The 16,697-nt window shown below is 36.5% G+C and overlaps 1 protein-coding gene across 3 annotated transcripts in view; it reads left to right on the top strand.

The window, feature by feature from the left end:
• TENM3 (teneurin transmembrane protein 3) overlaps positions 1 to 16,697 on the top strand; it is a 1,586,501-nt gene that overhangs the window by 815,698 nt on the left and 754,106 nt on the right. For all 3 annotated transcript variants that reach the window (XM_087874734.1, XM_087874727.1, XM_087874726.1), the window contains one exon: positions 7,843 to 8,001. The gene's annotated coding sequence lies outside the window, so the exon portion shown is untranslated. The remainder of the gene's footprint in view (positions 1 to 7,842; positions 8,002 to 16,697) is intronic.

Raw genomic sequence — 16,697 nt, 5'->3', positions numbered from 1 at the left:
GATGACCAAGACACAAATCTATACATCTTCTTAAGATACTAAATACAATAAAAGAAATAGGTAACACCAAATAATGTATACAGAGTTAGGATCTAGATTCTAAAACCTAGGATTACATAATCAAATAAGATGGTGTGTGAATCTCATACATCTTATAAATATGATCTGATCCTCATAGGGAGAGTTGATACATCAAAGTATTTAATATGTAAAATAAGTATATAATATCTCTATAACCAAGTGTGCAGGCTAACTATTCCATAGTTCTTGTTTTGAAAGGCATGTAGAACATTTACACAAATGCCCACCAATTAAATTAGAAATATATTAGTTGTGTAATAAAATGAAAGGATAATAAGAGAGAAAAATGGCAAGATGCAGAAACTGAAGTTACAAGTGTATTCTAAATTAAAGAGTCCTCTTCATTAGAATCAGCTATTTATTCTCTAACATATACAAAATATTGAGCTATATGATTAATGATTTCTAGTGTCCATACAGGTGCTTAAAAATCGTATCAAAGTAATACCAGATTAAGAAATTCAGAAAGTTTATTCTTTCTAAAACTATTAATCACAAGCCTTTTTGCATGTAAAGTGCACTATACCACACAAACAGAGACACACACAAACATGTGAGTGTATGTGTGTGTGTGCGTATAGTAAGATATGATAGTATGATATGTCTGTAGAAATGATTAACATCACTCCTGAAAGAAAATATATTTCATTATATTGAATATTTTAGTCTTATGTTTTCAGAAACTTGATATAAATTAATCCTGTTGCATAGAAGCCCTTGTCAAGCCATGGTCACATGGATACTGATTTTAATCTATAGACTTTTCTTTTTCTATTACTTTTGCTTTATCATAATCTATCTTTAATGGCACAGAGGCCCATCACAGTAACAACTTCCTATGAAAATTAATCAAAAAGTACATGAATGATGTGAAATGTGAAAACCATTGTGAAGGAATAATTGAGACTGAAGAATGCAGTTAGAACAATAGTGCAGGCATTCCAGTGAAACATACAGAGAGTCATTAATACATCCAAAAGATACCAGATGGGAAATTCATTGTTGCATCTCAATTTCTCTAATTTGTAAGTGATTTTTTTTTTCAGTGTGCTTTGTACCAAACAAAGATTTTCTATGTTTAGTACACATATGAGGCTAAAAGATATATTTATTTTATGTGATAAAAATACATATAAATAAATACATCTAGTTCTTATAATTATTTCATGGCAGCACATGATGTCTGATGGTTCCCAGCATGGCTCATTTGCAATATTTAGTACTATTGTGTTGACATTCTGTCAGGAACTTGCTGATAGTTATAAGGACTTTTGTTGCTGAATTTGATTTGCCTCAAAGCAGGTCACAAATTTCAGTCACAGTTCAGCAGATCATCAAGATTTCATTGTTTGAGTTAGCCTTCCCCCCCATCCCCACCCCCACCAGCTTGCTTACCAAGCTGCAAACCCAGAGTTTGGTTTCAGAGAGAAACATGAAGGAAAAGCGCAAGAAAGCAACCTGCTGCTAATATATCAGTTGAAATTTGATCCCAGTTCTGACAGTTGCACTTGAATGACAGCAATTTCAATGCTTATAAAATACATATAATTTTTTTAGAAGAACAAAGATTAACTGTTGCTTCTGGAGTTTGATACTTTTTTTACTTCTGTCATATTCGTAATCAAGAGATACAACTGACACAAAATATGCTAAATGTGACTAAGAAGAAGTTGCAGATAATAAGACTGTTGATATAAGTGAAAATGACAGAACACTAATACTTTTTTTTTATTCACAGGCTTTAAAAGCAAAATCATCCTATCACATTTGCATCCAAAATAAGTCCTAGGTCGCATGAAAGAAAGACAAAGTGTACAAAAATACTTAAGTCAGAAACTTCATTCTCTTGTGCATTGATCTATTATTTCCAAATGGCAAATTAAGACAGTGATAGTCACAGTGTAGTATTTTAGAGAGTGTGGAAAGGTAATGGTTATTTCTAATCATTGTCCTGTATGGCTTCCAAAAACTCCCCACTAAGATGTTCAGATCAATAGGAAATCCACACTTTATAATGTCATATGTAGATAAAGCTTTAAAGATACAGGAGAGACATTCCACTTGAATGTGCATAGCCATTTCATTCCCAAAGGATGTTGCTATGATTTACCTTTTTTATTGGCTGTAATTATTCAAAGCAGCCTCTGCTTTATAGCGTACCTTCCCTAGATCGGGAAAGTTTGCTTCTGGGTATAAGTAAAGTTCTAGTCAATGCTTATAAAGCTGTACATAGTCAGAGTACTTGAGGAACTGACATAGTATCTACCTGCTGATGCAAACCAGCAGATTACCATGTTTCCCCGAAAAAAAAGTTTGTCACCAAAATAAGGACCAGGGCTTATTTTCGGGGAGGTCTTAATTTTTTCATGACCACAGCAGAGGAGGAGGCAAGGAGGGACAAAGCAACAGGGTGAGGGGTTAGAGGACGAAGTGATGCACTGGTGCCATGGCCACTAACCAAGATAGTGAGGTGGGGAGGACAAAGTGAGGCAGGGGGTGCGGAATTGCCCCACGCTCCCCGCACTGGCTTACCAGAGGGCCCCAAAGCTAGGCCATCAATGTGCTGACAACTGCTTGGCATTGTGGCAGTGGCTCTAGCAGCCCCATGCAGATTGCCAGGTTCTTCCCCTTACTCACCACTGCAACAGAGCAGGATGCTGAGTGATGTACCACTGCCACGGCCACAAAGCAAGGCAGTGGGGGTGGGTGGAGGACTTTGTTTCATAGTTTAAACATTCTGTTACATTGCCTTTCTTTGCTATTGGTATACAAACTGGTATCTTCCAATCTGTTGATCATTTTGACTTTCTCCAGATTTTCTGGCATAGTTTTGTTAAAACTGTACTGTTTTATCTTCTGCTTTTTGCTGGATTTTTGTAAACATTCCATCATTCCATCTGCTACTAGAGAAAAGGAATGCTCCTGGGTCCTGATAGATGCATTGAAGGAATTTGGAACATGCTACCTATGTTTCCCCAAAAATGCAACCTACCCCAAAAACCAGCCCTAGCCCAATTTTCATGCCTGCAATGAATATAAGCCCTACTTCTAAAGTAAGCCCTACTTAAGAGCCTGTGCAGCTGGCTGGCCACTCATTCTGTATGGTTGCTGCTGACATGAGGCAGGGGGGTTCTTTGGCCACTAAGTGAGGTGGTGGGGAGGCTGAGGATGAAATGAGATGGGCAGGTGGAGGATGAAGCTTCTTCTCCTTGCTCACCTTGAGCAACACACCAGTGCCATGGGCATTAAGAAAGACAGTGGGGGGGGGGGGGTTAGAGGACGAAAAGAGGCAGGGAGGTGAAGGATGAAGCTTCTTCAACAAAAGACTGTGGGACTACTGGTAAAAAAAAAGTTCAATCAGACCTTCCAAGACCTTTTTCTTCCTGAGGAGTTGGAAAGTTTGATTGCTCTTTTTTTTTTTTTTTTTTTTTGTCCCACAGTCTTCTTTTGTTGCCATGCATGTGGTGGCAGAGAACAGAGCTGGAAAACAGGTTAGTTAAGGAATTGTGATTGCTGAGGGTTAGGATGTGTCATTGTGGTTGCTCTGGGATGAGGTGGGAGTAAGAATTTGGCATCCACAAATCCCACCCCAGAACAACCACAATTTCTTCACTTCCTTCAATAACCTTCCCCACCCCACCCCTTCACTAATCTGCTTTCCAGCTCCGTTCTCCACCGCTGCCTGCATGGCAACAAAAGAAGTTTGTCTGACTAAAAACAAAAAGATCAATCAGATCTTGCAACTTCTCATGTGTGTGGGGGAGGAGATCTCATGAATTTGGAAGGACTGATTGAACATTTTTTTAAACCAGTAGTCTTACAGTCTTCTTTTGTTGCCCTACACATGGATACGGAGAATGGAGCTGGAATGCAGGTTAGTGAAGGGATGCTTGGGGAAGTGAGGGGAGCTGGGTGGGAGCTGGAAAGCAGGTGGCAAGGCAAACCCCCCAAGGACTCCAAGCAACCGATGGTGGAATGGGAGTGGCAGCAGGAGGTGCCCTGCTGGCTGCTGCCACCAGGTGAGATGGGAAAAGGGCTGCTCTGGCCACCGTCATCTCACTCCACCAGCATCAGGTCTCTGCAGGCTGGGCAGCCAAGGATACTGTTGGGGTTTTATCCTCTAACCCCCAACGCCACGTTTCATCCTCCACTCCCCACCCCCTCATATAGTGGCCACAGCATCAGTGCATCACTTAGTCTCCTGCTATGTTGCAGTGGTGCGCAAGGAGAAGAAGCTTCGTCCTCCACGCTTCGTCCAGAATGCGGCCGCGTGGGTGGTTATGGACGCAACTCATTGTGCCCATGTGATACCCCTCCTGCGCGAGCTGCACTGGCTCCCAGTGGTCTTCCAGGTGCGATTCAACGTGTTGGTCATCACCTTTAAAGTGCTCCATGGCATAGGACCCGGGTACCTTCGAGACCGACTTCTGCCACCAATAGCCTCCCACTGGTCAATTCGCTCCCACAGAGAGGGTCTCCTCAGGGTGCCATCGGCCAAGTTATGTCGGCTGGCGACACCCAGGGGGAGGGTCTTCTCTGTGGGAGCCCCACCCTGTGGAATGAACTGCCCCCGGAAGTGCATAAGATCTCCGATCTCCGGGTATTTCGCTGTGCACTCAAGACGCTGTTGTTCCGCCAGGCTGGGCTATCAACATAATAATTTTAAATTGGGTGTTTTAAATTTCTGGGGTTTTAAATTGAGCCGAATTATTTAATAATGTTAAGTTATTTTAATTGATGTTTGTCTTGTGCTTTTAATAGGCTGTACACCGCCCTGAGTCCTTCGGGAGAAGGGTGGTATAGAAATAAAATTATTCTTATTCTTATTCCACCCCTTGCCTCATTTCATCCTCCACCTCCCCACCACCTTGCTTAGTGGCTGCGGCACACAGACACCCTATCTCATGTTGGCAGCAACCAGACAGAATAGGTGGCCAGCCAGCTTCACAGGCTCTTAAATAGGGCTTACTTTAGGGGTAATGCTTATATTCGGCACAGACATGAAAATTGGGCTAGGACTTGTTTTTGGGATAGGTTGCATTTTCAGAGAAACAGGTAGCATGTTCCAAATTCCTTCAATGCATCTATTAGGACCCCAGGAGTATTCCTTTTCTCTGGTAGCAGATAGAATGATAGAATGATGAAAATCCAGCAAAAAGCAGAAGATAAAACAGTACAGTTTTAACAAAACTATGCCAGCAAATCTAGAGAAAGACAAAATGATCAACAGATTGGAAGATATCAGTTTGTATACCAATACCAAAGAAAAGCGACTTAACAGAATGTTCAAACTATGAAACAAAGTCCTTAATTTCACATTCTGATAAAATAGTGCTTATAATCATCCAGTGTAGATTAAATCCCTTCATGAAAAGAGATATGCCAGATGTTGATATTGATTTTAGAAAAGGCTAAGGAACAAAAGATAGTATTGCTGGCATATACTGGGTAATTCAGAAAGCCAAAGGCTACCAAAAATAATTCCATATAGGTTTTGTTGATTATAGAAGGGCCTTTGATTGTGTCAACCATGGTAAACTGTGGAGTATCTCTAAGAAAATTGGATCAGTAGAAACATTTTGCTGTCCCCATGCAAAACTTATATAAAGTTAGTAAACTACAATCCAGATGGAGTGTGGCAAAACAGACTGGTTTTAGGCTGGCAAAGGAGCACCTTAAGGCTGTATACTCTCCTATTGTTTATTCAATCTATATCATGGGAAGCTAATGCATAACTCTACTAATGTAACTAATAATGAAACTAATAATTCACATAATGAAAAGAGGTACTAAGTTTAAATGAAAAGAAAATCAAAATCATGACAAGTATGGTAACCAACTTTAAAATTCACAATAAAGATACTGAAGGGGTAGAACTGCCTTTTAGGATTGATAATCAACAGAAAAGCAAATAATTAGATGCAAATTGGCAAATATTACTGCCAAATCAATGGCCCTATTGACAGATTCCTCCAATTAGCTATGGAAGCATATCAATTCACTTCTGAATTAATACCATATGCTACATTTTTTTTTAAAAAGCGCAAAGAGCTTCTGCAATAAAACATAAACTTTTAATTTCCATTACATGGATCTTCATCCTCACTGCTACCACTCTCAGAAAAAAAGACACAATTTAAATATATGATCATTCCTTTAGAGCAGGGATGTCAAACTCACGTTGTCACGGCGGCATCACATGACATATCGGGACTTTTCCCTCTTCACTAAACCGGGTGTGGGTGTGGCCAGCACGTGACCCATCTGGCCCGCAGGCCATGAGTTTGATAGCCCTACTTTAGAGGTATAAAGCTCCAGATGTTCCTGGGCACAATTTGTTGCAGAATCAGTAGTAATGCTTCATATAGAGAATGAATGAATTCATGAATGAATTTTACTATAAATGACATTCAGAAAAGGACAAATCTCTTTCCTATACAATTTCTTTCCTGGACTTACTTTATTATTATGAAATAATTTTATTATTATTAATTTATTATTATTCAGATAGGATAATTTTCTTAGAGTATTTGAAAGCATCTTGTTTTGTCAGTTTCAGAACTGTTGTAAAGTTTATAACTAGCATACTAATTGCATAATAAAATGTAGCAATAGCAGTAGCAAAAACATGCTAATATAATGAAGAAAACATGTTCCAGTATTTGGGAATAGCTAGTTAATCCACTCCCAATTTCGAACACATATTCTTATTGAGCAATTTATCCTTGAAACAACTGTCTTTATTGTTAATTATGCCATCCAAGAGGTTCAGTATGTACTTTGGCTTCTCTTGCCAACCGTCTGGGATATTTCCCTGATAAAATCTTGCTTTATTTCTGAGTTAACATATTTTTTCCTCTCCTGAATTTGTCTCTTACTACTTTCCTGATTGCTAAGACCTTTTAATGTCCTTACTTTATTTTACTGTATTTATTTAGCCACTAACAAGCTAATTTGTTCTTATATTTCCAAATTTAAAGTTCCTCATTAATTCATTTTTCCCCTCCCTTTTGCTGCATATGAGCTATTAGCTGACATGTTTATTTTCTAGAGTCTGGACCAGCTTTTAAAATTTGTTTTGCCTCCTTTAATTTATAAATGTTATAATCAATTATTTAGGTATTGTTTCCCAAGTGAGTCCTCAGCAGAATAGATGATAGCCCCCACACAGGCCATTCAAAGAGACCAGGCGTCTCTGAAGCAGCTGACACAAGTGAGCCCAGCTAACTTCCAACCTCTCTTGAGTGCCAGTATTGAGGCCAGCTAGCAACTGCACATTCTGTGTATCACTCAGCCAATGAAAAGGAAGTGTGGTGCATGTCTATTTGTTTGGCTTTGCTGAGCTTGCATTGTTTTGCCCATTGCCTATTCAGCCTCAGGATAGCATTGAAAGAAAATGCTGGCCATCAGAGAGAAATATCATCAAACATGTAATTGCAGGCAATCAGCATCAGCTCAGCATCAATAATTAGGCATGGACCAATAATAAGGATATAGTCTAGGCCTATCAGGGAGTTGTCCCCCATGTTGCATTTTAGGATTTAGGCATACATTTTGTTCCGGAAAAATTAACATACAACGAAGCAACTTCTTTAACTATTAAAAGTTAAATATGAACCAGAGGCTCGGGTTATTAACAGGATATTTGTATTAACAATGTACTTTTTCTCTTCTTGAAATTTCATGAAAGAATTTTCTTACTTTGCTTATGACATGCTGTCTTTTGAATCTAATTAAAACTTTCTTCTTCTGGTTCCTTAGGTGGAAAGATAACTCTACAGAGACGAGTTCTTAATTAATGCACAGGGTCTTTGCGAGTCCCACCTCTCAACAGCAGAGATTGACATCCAAGGATACATAAATTACACTAATTGAGCTTTGCATTGACACAGTCTTTCCACAACCAACTCATCAGAGAAGGTAAGAAAGCAGACCAGCATAAAATGTTACTGCACTATGATTTTATGTTTTCCCTTTGGGAATTGAAATCTTTCCAGATTATTGAACATATGTTAGTACAAGAAACATATTTTTTCTCTCTTTGCTTTTAAAAAATAGTTTTTGCTTTTTATTTAATATTAAGCATTTTTAATATAACCATCTATTAATCACATTGTGATGGATGCCAGCACTGAAGTATTACAAATCAGTATCTTTATGCAAATAATCACTTGGCAGCATTGATTTCAATGTAACATTGGACACCAACTGAAATTCTTTTCAACTAAATAGATAGGAATTAAAAATGACTCAAAAATCATTTTGCCAGCATATAAAAGCTATACTCAACTCAAAAATCTCCTAAAACATACTATCTTAGTTTAAATGAGGAGTGTGACACAAGTCTTCCTCTTTAATATTTCATTTGTCAAGAAAAAAATCCCTTTCTTTGGACCATATACTGTTTCACATTTCAAAGTTCTCTCGTATAACAAAAGATGTGTGTCCTTTCATAGCTATGGTTATGTTTTACAAGCCTCACGACTATAGAGAGTTCATAAAGCCAGAGGTAGTCCAAGATTGCAGCTGGCCATTTTGGATTTGAATGGCAATTTGCTGCACAAAAGCCAATTTTTTTTTAAACCAAAGAACTTGTTGAGACGCACAGTAAGTAAGTGGCCTTACAAAAGCTCTTGAGAACCACAAGATAATTCTCAGTGCTTCTGGCAATTCCAGAGAATCAGAATTGCAGCATGCTTTGTCCGCAGCCAAAATCCAGGCAAAACAGTTTATAGAATTCCCTGAGATGCAGACTTGATTAGGTGGCTGGGAAGATTACTGTGTGAGATGCTACATTCCACTGGTATATTTACGGAATGCGCGTAAACTTTTTTAAAAAAAATGTTTCTTAGGTTTATATCATTTCACATAAAAGTTCTATTGATAGATGATAGATAGATAGATAGATAGATAGATAGATAGATAGACAGATAGATAGATATAGATAGATATAGATAGATGATATTTAGCAAATTTGTAATACTGTCCCCTCTTTTAAAACTAGATAAGGTGGTCTAGCTGTGCAAAACGCTTTTATTTAGTGTCTTGCTGTTGAATAATTTATGGAATAACAAAGGAAAATTTGTTAGAAATGTCTATAAAGCACACTTCCATAATATTGTCCCTTAATTTTAGACCAGCTGACCAGTTCTACAGTAAACTTTGATCTTTTTGTAGTAAACGTTATTTAAGTAATGTTTGAGCTACGTTCATTAAATTTAACAAGACAATTTTACTAAGATTGAGACTGCAGAGCAATGTGCAGTAAGGCTGAAATCATTATACATTTGAAAGGAGAGATGCCAGCTGTAACAGAGTGGTTAGAAAGATAGGGTGGAAGGAGCTGCGTAATATCAACATAGTTCTTGGTAGAAAGTTAAAAATCATGAAGGGAAAGTGCTGGAAATCATCAAGCCGGAAAATGGACGGAATCCAAAACATGCCTATTTGAAAAGAAAAGAAACCCCCCGCCCTCCTTTTATGGTTTAAGCAACAGTTCAAGCTATAAAGATAATCTGTTTGGTCTGGGAACATGGCTTTTGTCCAGATTAGCGCTTTTGTCTAGATAAGTTAAGATCATCTTAAAAGGAGTGTTTGCTTTCTCCTGTTTTGACATTTCTTTTCATTCACTAAATTTTTTCCCAGTGCCTTATGTTACATTATCAGTGAAAAGCATGTCTGACTGGTAGTGTTTCACTGCCAGTCTAATAGTTGGAACCAGTGTTTTAAAAGTTTTTTGGGGGGGGAGTGGGGATGATAGGTTTGAAATTTTGTAGAAGTTTCTTGTTTTGGGGAGGTGACTGGCAGTTTAGAATGATCAAATGGTGTCATCATGCACAGAGAGAAAGCAAAATATGTACATTGACTCCTGGAATCTAAAGAGATACTTGTACCTCTCTCCTAAATTGGGCAATTATTTGTTCTAATTCATATTTGGATTAGAATATTCTACTTGGTTCACACTTGTACATTGAAGACAATTCTATAGCATGATCTTACAGACAAGTTACAAAGAAGCTTATATTTCTGAACTGAGTGACTTTTAGTAAGACAGCCAACTAACTTTATTTTAAAAATTCTGGATTGGACTTGAAGCTCTAGAATCTAAATGAAGAAAGAAGGAATGAAAGGAACTCAACTTATGTGTTCATTAAACTTTATTTTAGTCAGCTCTCAAGTAAATTCTTTTGGTCTCACACACACACGCGCATATATATGGCATATATATATGTGTGTGTGTGTGTGTGTGTGTGTGTGTGTGTGTGTGTGTGTGTCATATATATATATATATATATATGCGATATATGCTTTGCAAAAATGTACAGAAAGTTGAAACAACTTCATACATATGAAAATGACAATTGTTAAATACAAATTTAACACTTCTTTTAAGAGACATATGAAAGTTGTAAAAATATAGATTCACGAGATAAATTTTCTGAATGACCTTTTAATCGGTCATTCATAGTTCATTTAAATTTATTGGCCACTCAGCTTCAATGGATTCTGGGCAGCATACAAACCTAGAAGAAAAACTAAGAACAATAAAACATTAAATCAGATATCTGAGTTTAAAATAGCAATATCTGCTTTCTTGTCCTTAACTATGATTATAGCTTGTTCCTATTTGGTTTTTGTTAATCATTTTCTAACAAACAAAATGAAATTTACTATTATTTCTTCCACTATACTAAATGAATTTTAAGCATTAAAGAGAATGTTACTGTGAATCCATGGCTTTCATAATCAACAACTGCAGAAGTACCATTATCAACTTTTTATTTGATCATTGCAATACTAATTGCATAGGCAGCCAATTGCAACCATCATTATTCTAGTTACAAGAAGCAGGAATCAGTTTCTGAAAGTTGATATTATGTCGTTAGAAACTCACATATCTATCAATGATCTGTAGAGATTCTCAGTCATCCAGGTCATGATTGTCCCAAAGGTGCTTTTTCAGAAGGCAACTAGACTTTCTTGTATTTTCTTTTGAAGGCATTTCACTTCTCATCCAAGAAGCTTCTTCAGCTCTGACAGGACAGTGGGGAATGGAAGGATTTATATTCTCTGCAGACAGCTGGTAATCTGCATCCTTTTAGACGGTCGTTGAAGCACTTGGAGGTTTATCTGTGTTTTCAGGGTCACTTGAGTAGTGCTCCTGGTTCCTGTAGTCTGCAATTTTTCTCTGGAAATCCATTCCTACTCCCACACTATTTAAAGGGTGTTCATCCCAAATTGTATAGCTAAAAGTCTGTAGAGATTCTCAGTCATCTTGGGTATAATCATTCTTTATATTTACTGACTTAATAATCATTAATACAGTACTGTATTATGACTGCATGTGACAATTTGAATTATACCATCACAGATACAGCCTCATTGTTCCAAATCCAACAAAGATTCTCCATAGAAGCAATTGTAAGATTTGGAATTGGGTTTAGGATTGTACTATAAAATTTTTGCTTGCACCTCAGTTATTTCAGAGTCTTTCAAATTAATCCTTCTGATTTCAAAGAGGAATGTGAGGATGTCATTGTGTGGGATGACCTGGTGACCTTATCTAGTCAGGGAAATTAAGCAGGTTTGGATTTGGTTAGTACTTCTAGCAGAGACCATCAGGGAACCTAAAAGTCATAGATGAGACTGGAAGGAAGGAAGGTTGTTTCTTGAGAAAATTACATGAATTTGGACATGAAAGACATGGAAGTTAACAGGAGTCAAGACTGACTACAGGAAGAAGAAAAAAGAGTATATACCAGAATACAAACTATGTTTTTTGTTCACACAAATGATCAACCTGTATATTGACAAGAAGAATAGGCTGTAAAGAAAAAAAAATATATGCCCAGTCAGATTTGTTATAGTAATTCTCCAATCATTTGTTATGTTAAGAAGGAGTTTGCTTTAATTAAGCAGTAAGGCATGATGGAGTGTGAATTACAATCTAGTGGTTCTTATTCAGAATATGATTGGGCAAGAGGCCAAAAGCCAAGTGCCATTCAGGACAGTAGGCAACAATTATTCCTCAGTGCTTTATATTCAGCAATACACCATTGAGAGCTTTTTAAATCGTTTTATTTTTTGACAAAGGAAAGATGGAAATGTATTTTTCCAGATAGACACATTTTTCACCAATTCACCCACTTCCTTTCTTTGGAGGTCGTCTCATTGGGAAAGCCTTTAAAATTCATCTCAGGTCACATAGAAGAGTAAGTTGTTTTAAAAACCTGCATTTTTAAAATCTTTCTTTCTAGCAGCATCAAAGGGGATGTCAATGGGGAGAGGATTGAACAGCAGGCAAAAGAATGCTCCCACTGACTTTATCTGCTACAGAGCCCTGAAGACAGTAAAACTTCAAATAGGGGCAATCATTTTGAAAAAAAGTTTTGACTTGGCATAGTTTTTCTTCTGTCTACTCAGATGAGGCTTCCGGTCACAAAGTAGTTTTTCTTCCCTTGCCATGTATGCAAAAGCACTTCCCCTTTCAAACTGTGATAGCCAATTGATATCAATCTTTACTTGAGAAATTAATATAGTTTAATATAGATTTTAATATTTCTGCATGTGTATAATAAGGGGCACAAACTAAAATTGATCAAACTACTGTCCTTCAGAAATGGAAATTCTGAATTGTTGAAGAGTGTCTGGTTAGTAAAAAAAAAAAAAGCCACATGTTAACTTAGATTAAATGGATATGTTCACTCACAACACAATTGGCTGTCATCAGATGCCTTTACAAAGAATGGTAAACTAGAATTTTGTTGCCAATGCTGCTGGAGTAAGGGGTGCTGCCATCTGAACTTCAGCCAATGGGCAGAAATTGATCTCTACCAATACAACAAGAATTTTAGGAGACTGGCAGACATCATGGTGAATGGAATCAAGATATTTGGCATTAGATATTTCACGATGATTCTATTCTATTTAACTGGAACAGCCAGCTAGTTTTCCTCTTTTGTCACTAGTGGATTGGTTAATCAGATGTAATGAATTTCTGGCAGGCACAAGAATTCCATTTATGAAAAGGGATTTGACCCTGACAAAATAGTCCAGAGTTGAAAGCTTTCTACACTGAAGCCTGGGTAAGAGTCAGATCAGTGGGAAGAACACTAGAGTGTGATCTGTGGAAGAAAAGCAAGATAACTGTGAAATCAGGAAGCATATGTGAAGAATTCCCGGGGCTGCTGGTTTCAAATTGCAGCCTAAGAGAAATGACGTGGGGGGGAGGGGAGACCATTATTGTTACTGAAAGCTTCTTTTACATGTAATATGAAACAAAAAACAGCATTTAATTGCTGGGAGAGGTTTGTATGAGTCCAGGGTGAAATGAAGTAGGAAGGCAGAAATGTGGAAGGAATGAACTGAAAGAAATATGGGAGGTATTGGGCATGCTGTAACATGGGACTTGATGTTTAAGGCCAATCCTACATTTAGCTTTCTGAAGTTCTAACTTCTATCTGGCCTAGGTTGCTGAGTTATTGGGATCCTTAACTTAATTTGCTGGAAGTAAATGTCAGGCCTGTAATGATTTCATTTTTATCCATTATTCATTCTGTCTTAGCCTGGAAGACAGGGGAGACTTTGAATAGACAAGAATGGAAGGGTAACTTTACCCAAGGTCTATAGGACCTAGACCTCCATGGCTGGGAAGAAGGAGTAGCAATATCCTGAACATTTTGATGGTTATTAAGAATGAAAGGTAGGGTTGCCAGGTCTGCTTCCAAAACATAGCGGACAAGCAAGTGGGGGGTGGGAATTAAGTAGTAAAAAAAAATTACAATTAAATTATATATTTTCTTACAAACATTTTAACACATATTAAAATAATCACTTCAAAACTTTACTTAAAATTCAAAACATCAAATATATTATAATAATATGTAAAATATTAAATTACATTTTAATTTCATCATAAAGCTTTTGAATAAAAAAAATGTCCACTATTTTGTGAAAAAAAATAGTGAACATAATGTGAAAAAAGCGGACTGTCCGCTCAAATAGTGGACACCTGGCAATACTAATTTGAAAGGTTCAAAGAATGAAATGTGCTTTTCAATGTTGATGATGTTGAATTTTACTATGTATATATTCAGGAATATGGCTAAAATACGGAACACCTCCTCTTCCACCAAGGCATGTTAACTAAACAATGGCAGAAAGTGTATTTTGGTGAATTAAATAATGTTATCTTATATAAACAATTTGTGTATGTGTGTGTGTGTGTATGTGTGTAATGCACAAAACATTCAACGAATTTCTTTGGGGAACACCAAGGATAACAAAAATACATCAAATTATAATGATTAGAGCTGAGGAAATTAGCATCCCAATTTAGATAAAAAATAAAGAATAAAATGCAAATTAAATGAAGCACTAAATAAGTATTAGCAGTGTAGAATAGAAAAAGAAAATGAGAGCATTTAAATTAAGTGAAGAGCTTAATTTAAGTTTGGATGGCAGGTTTAATGGTGTTTTCATCTCAGGATTTAGTTATTTTTGCTTTCCTGGACCATCCACTATGAGTAGCTTGGTTTGATTGGAAAAGGATACTTCCAGACAATTGATGATTTTGTCAGCTATTAAATTTTTCAATTAGAATATCTTGAACCACTTTTCTCATTTCTCAATTTCTGAGCAATGTCTCTTTCCATTCGTCCCTAGCTTTGCATCAAACATAGAACTTCTTATTCTTAGAAGTTCCTCTCAATGTCATTTTATGATTCTGCCTGTGCTCCTGGCAGAATGGACAAATCTTGGACTTTTGAAGAAAGTCTAAATCTACAAGAATATTGTTTATTGGAACTATCAAAACAGTTTTTGGGGGGATTCTCTCACTGCTTATAGTCTCTCTGGGTTTTTTTAAAAGTGTGAAATGGAGGACAAAACTATAGCAATGTACTTTATAACAGGGGTCTCCAACCTTGGCAACTTTAAGACTTGTGGACTTCAATTCCCAGAATTCAAATCCCAGCTTTGATGGCTGAGGAATTCTGGGAGTTGAAGTCCACAAGTCTTAAAGTTGCCAAGGTTGGAGACCCCTGCTTTATAACAGAAGGTAACTGTTTTTAGCTCAATGAAACAAAGAGGCTATTTCACATGGCATACTTTGTTTGACCCTTAAACTGGGATACAGTATTTTAATTCTAATTTCAATAAAGATGACAATTACAATAATAAAAACTAATACAAAAAATGGAAGAATATAAAGGAAGATGCAGAAACTAAAATAAAGAGAAAACAAAAAAGAATCAAAAATAATAACAGATAAAGAAAAAGAAAAGAAACATAAAGAAGAGACTTCCCCCTTCATTACAAGTATAGATGGAACATATATGGGCCTTGTCCAGAAAGGAATTATTGAAGAACCAGTCTACTCTTCATTGGCTCTTCATTCTGCCACTGTCATCAGTTCCACTTTTAGTAAAACCATCTTCAGTCTGGCATTTCTACCCTGGAAATCCAAATAATTCTTGACTGAAGTAGTTCATATGGAAAAGGGAACATTATATACAACCCTGATTGGCTACATACTCCCTAGTAGTTTGGTTATATCCAGATATACCCAAGTATTCCAGAATGCATTCAAATTATGGCATAATTACTTTCTTCTTCAGAAAGAACATTTTAACATTTCTTAGAAATCCAACTTGATATAATCCAGAAGAAGATTGCATTTTAAAACCAAGCAGCAAACTAAAGTACAATATTTTGAACATATTACACAAAGAATAGCTACTTAAACAGAACTATGGAACTAAGCACTAAAAATTGTACCATTAAATTTCTCAATCAACTCAAATAGATCCCTTCATCTTGAAATGAATCACCTACAAAGTGCCATTTTGACATCTGTTTTGAACTTCAAAAACATATAAAAAGCCATCACAAATGAGTCAAAGTGAAAGACTTAGTCAAAGACTCAAAGTCAAAGATTCAGATTTTCTCTTAACTCATACAAAATCCAAATCAGAGAAAAATTATCAGGTATCTCCACAGGTTCCAAACAAACAAAAATATTTTCTTTGCTGGAAAAAAAAAATCTTCTTTCTGTTCACTTTGCTGAAGTAGTCTAGTTCTTAGGGAACTATGTCACTCAGTGCCTGAGGAAGGGGAGGTTGTTAAAAAGGAAGAGGAGTAGAAAAATAATTCCTCTCACTGATTATCATAAATAACATGGCGATAAAGAACCGATGGAAATGGGTAAGATTTTTTTTTTAGATCCTTAAATTACAATTTTTTTCTGAACTTTTTAAAATTGCATGGAAGTCTTCATATAAAACACTTTTGTCTGGCAAGAATAACCATCTTGCTCAGACCAAGGCCAACACCTTTAAAAGGACAATAAGTTTGCATATTTCCTTTTTAAATCATATTTGGAAATTGCTTGTTAGTGACTTTTCAGCTATTAGGAACTTTTGTAGATAGTCACCAGTATTCTCAAATAACATGTTTATTCCTTTATTTATATTTAGGGATCAACTGTGACATATATGTACACTCAGATTTTTTTTAAAAGGTGGTGGAAGAATAACATGATAAAGTTACTCAAACAATACAGAAGGCTAAATAAACTATTCCACATCCAGTCAACATTTACATGTTGACTTACATTA

This window comes from Pantherophis guttatus, chromosome 8, assembly GCF_059756535.1.
Source record: "Pantherophis guttatus breed Tessera chromosome 8, ASM5975653v1, whole genome shotgun sequence".
Classification (NCBI taxonomy): Eukaryota; Metazoa; Chordata; class Lepidosauria; order Squamata; family Colubridae; genus Pantherophis; species Pantherophis guttatus.
The sequence above is the reverse complement of the archived record's forward strand: the minus strand, read 5'-3'. Positions and strand labels throughout refer to the sequence as shown.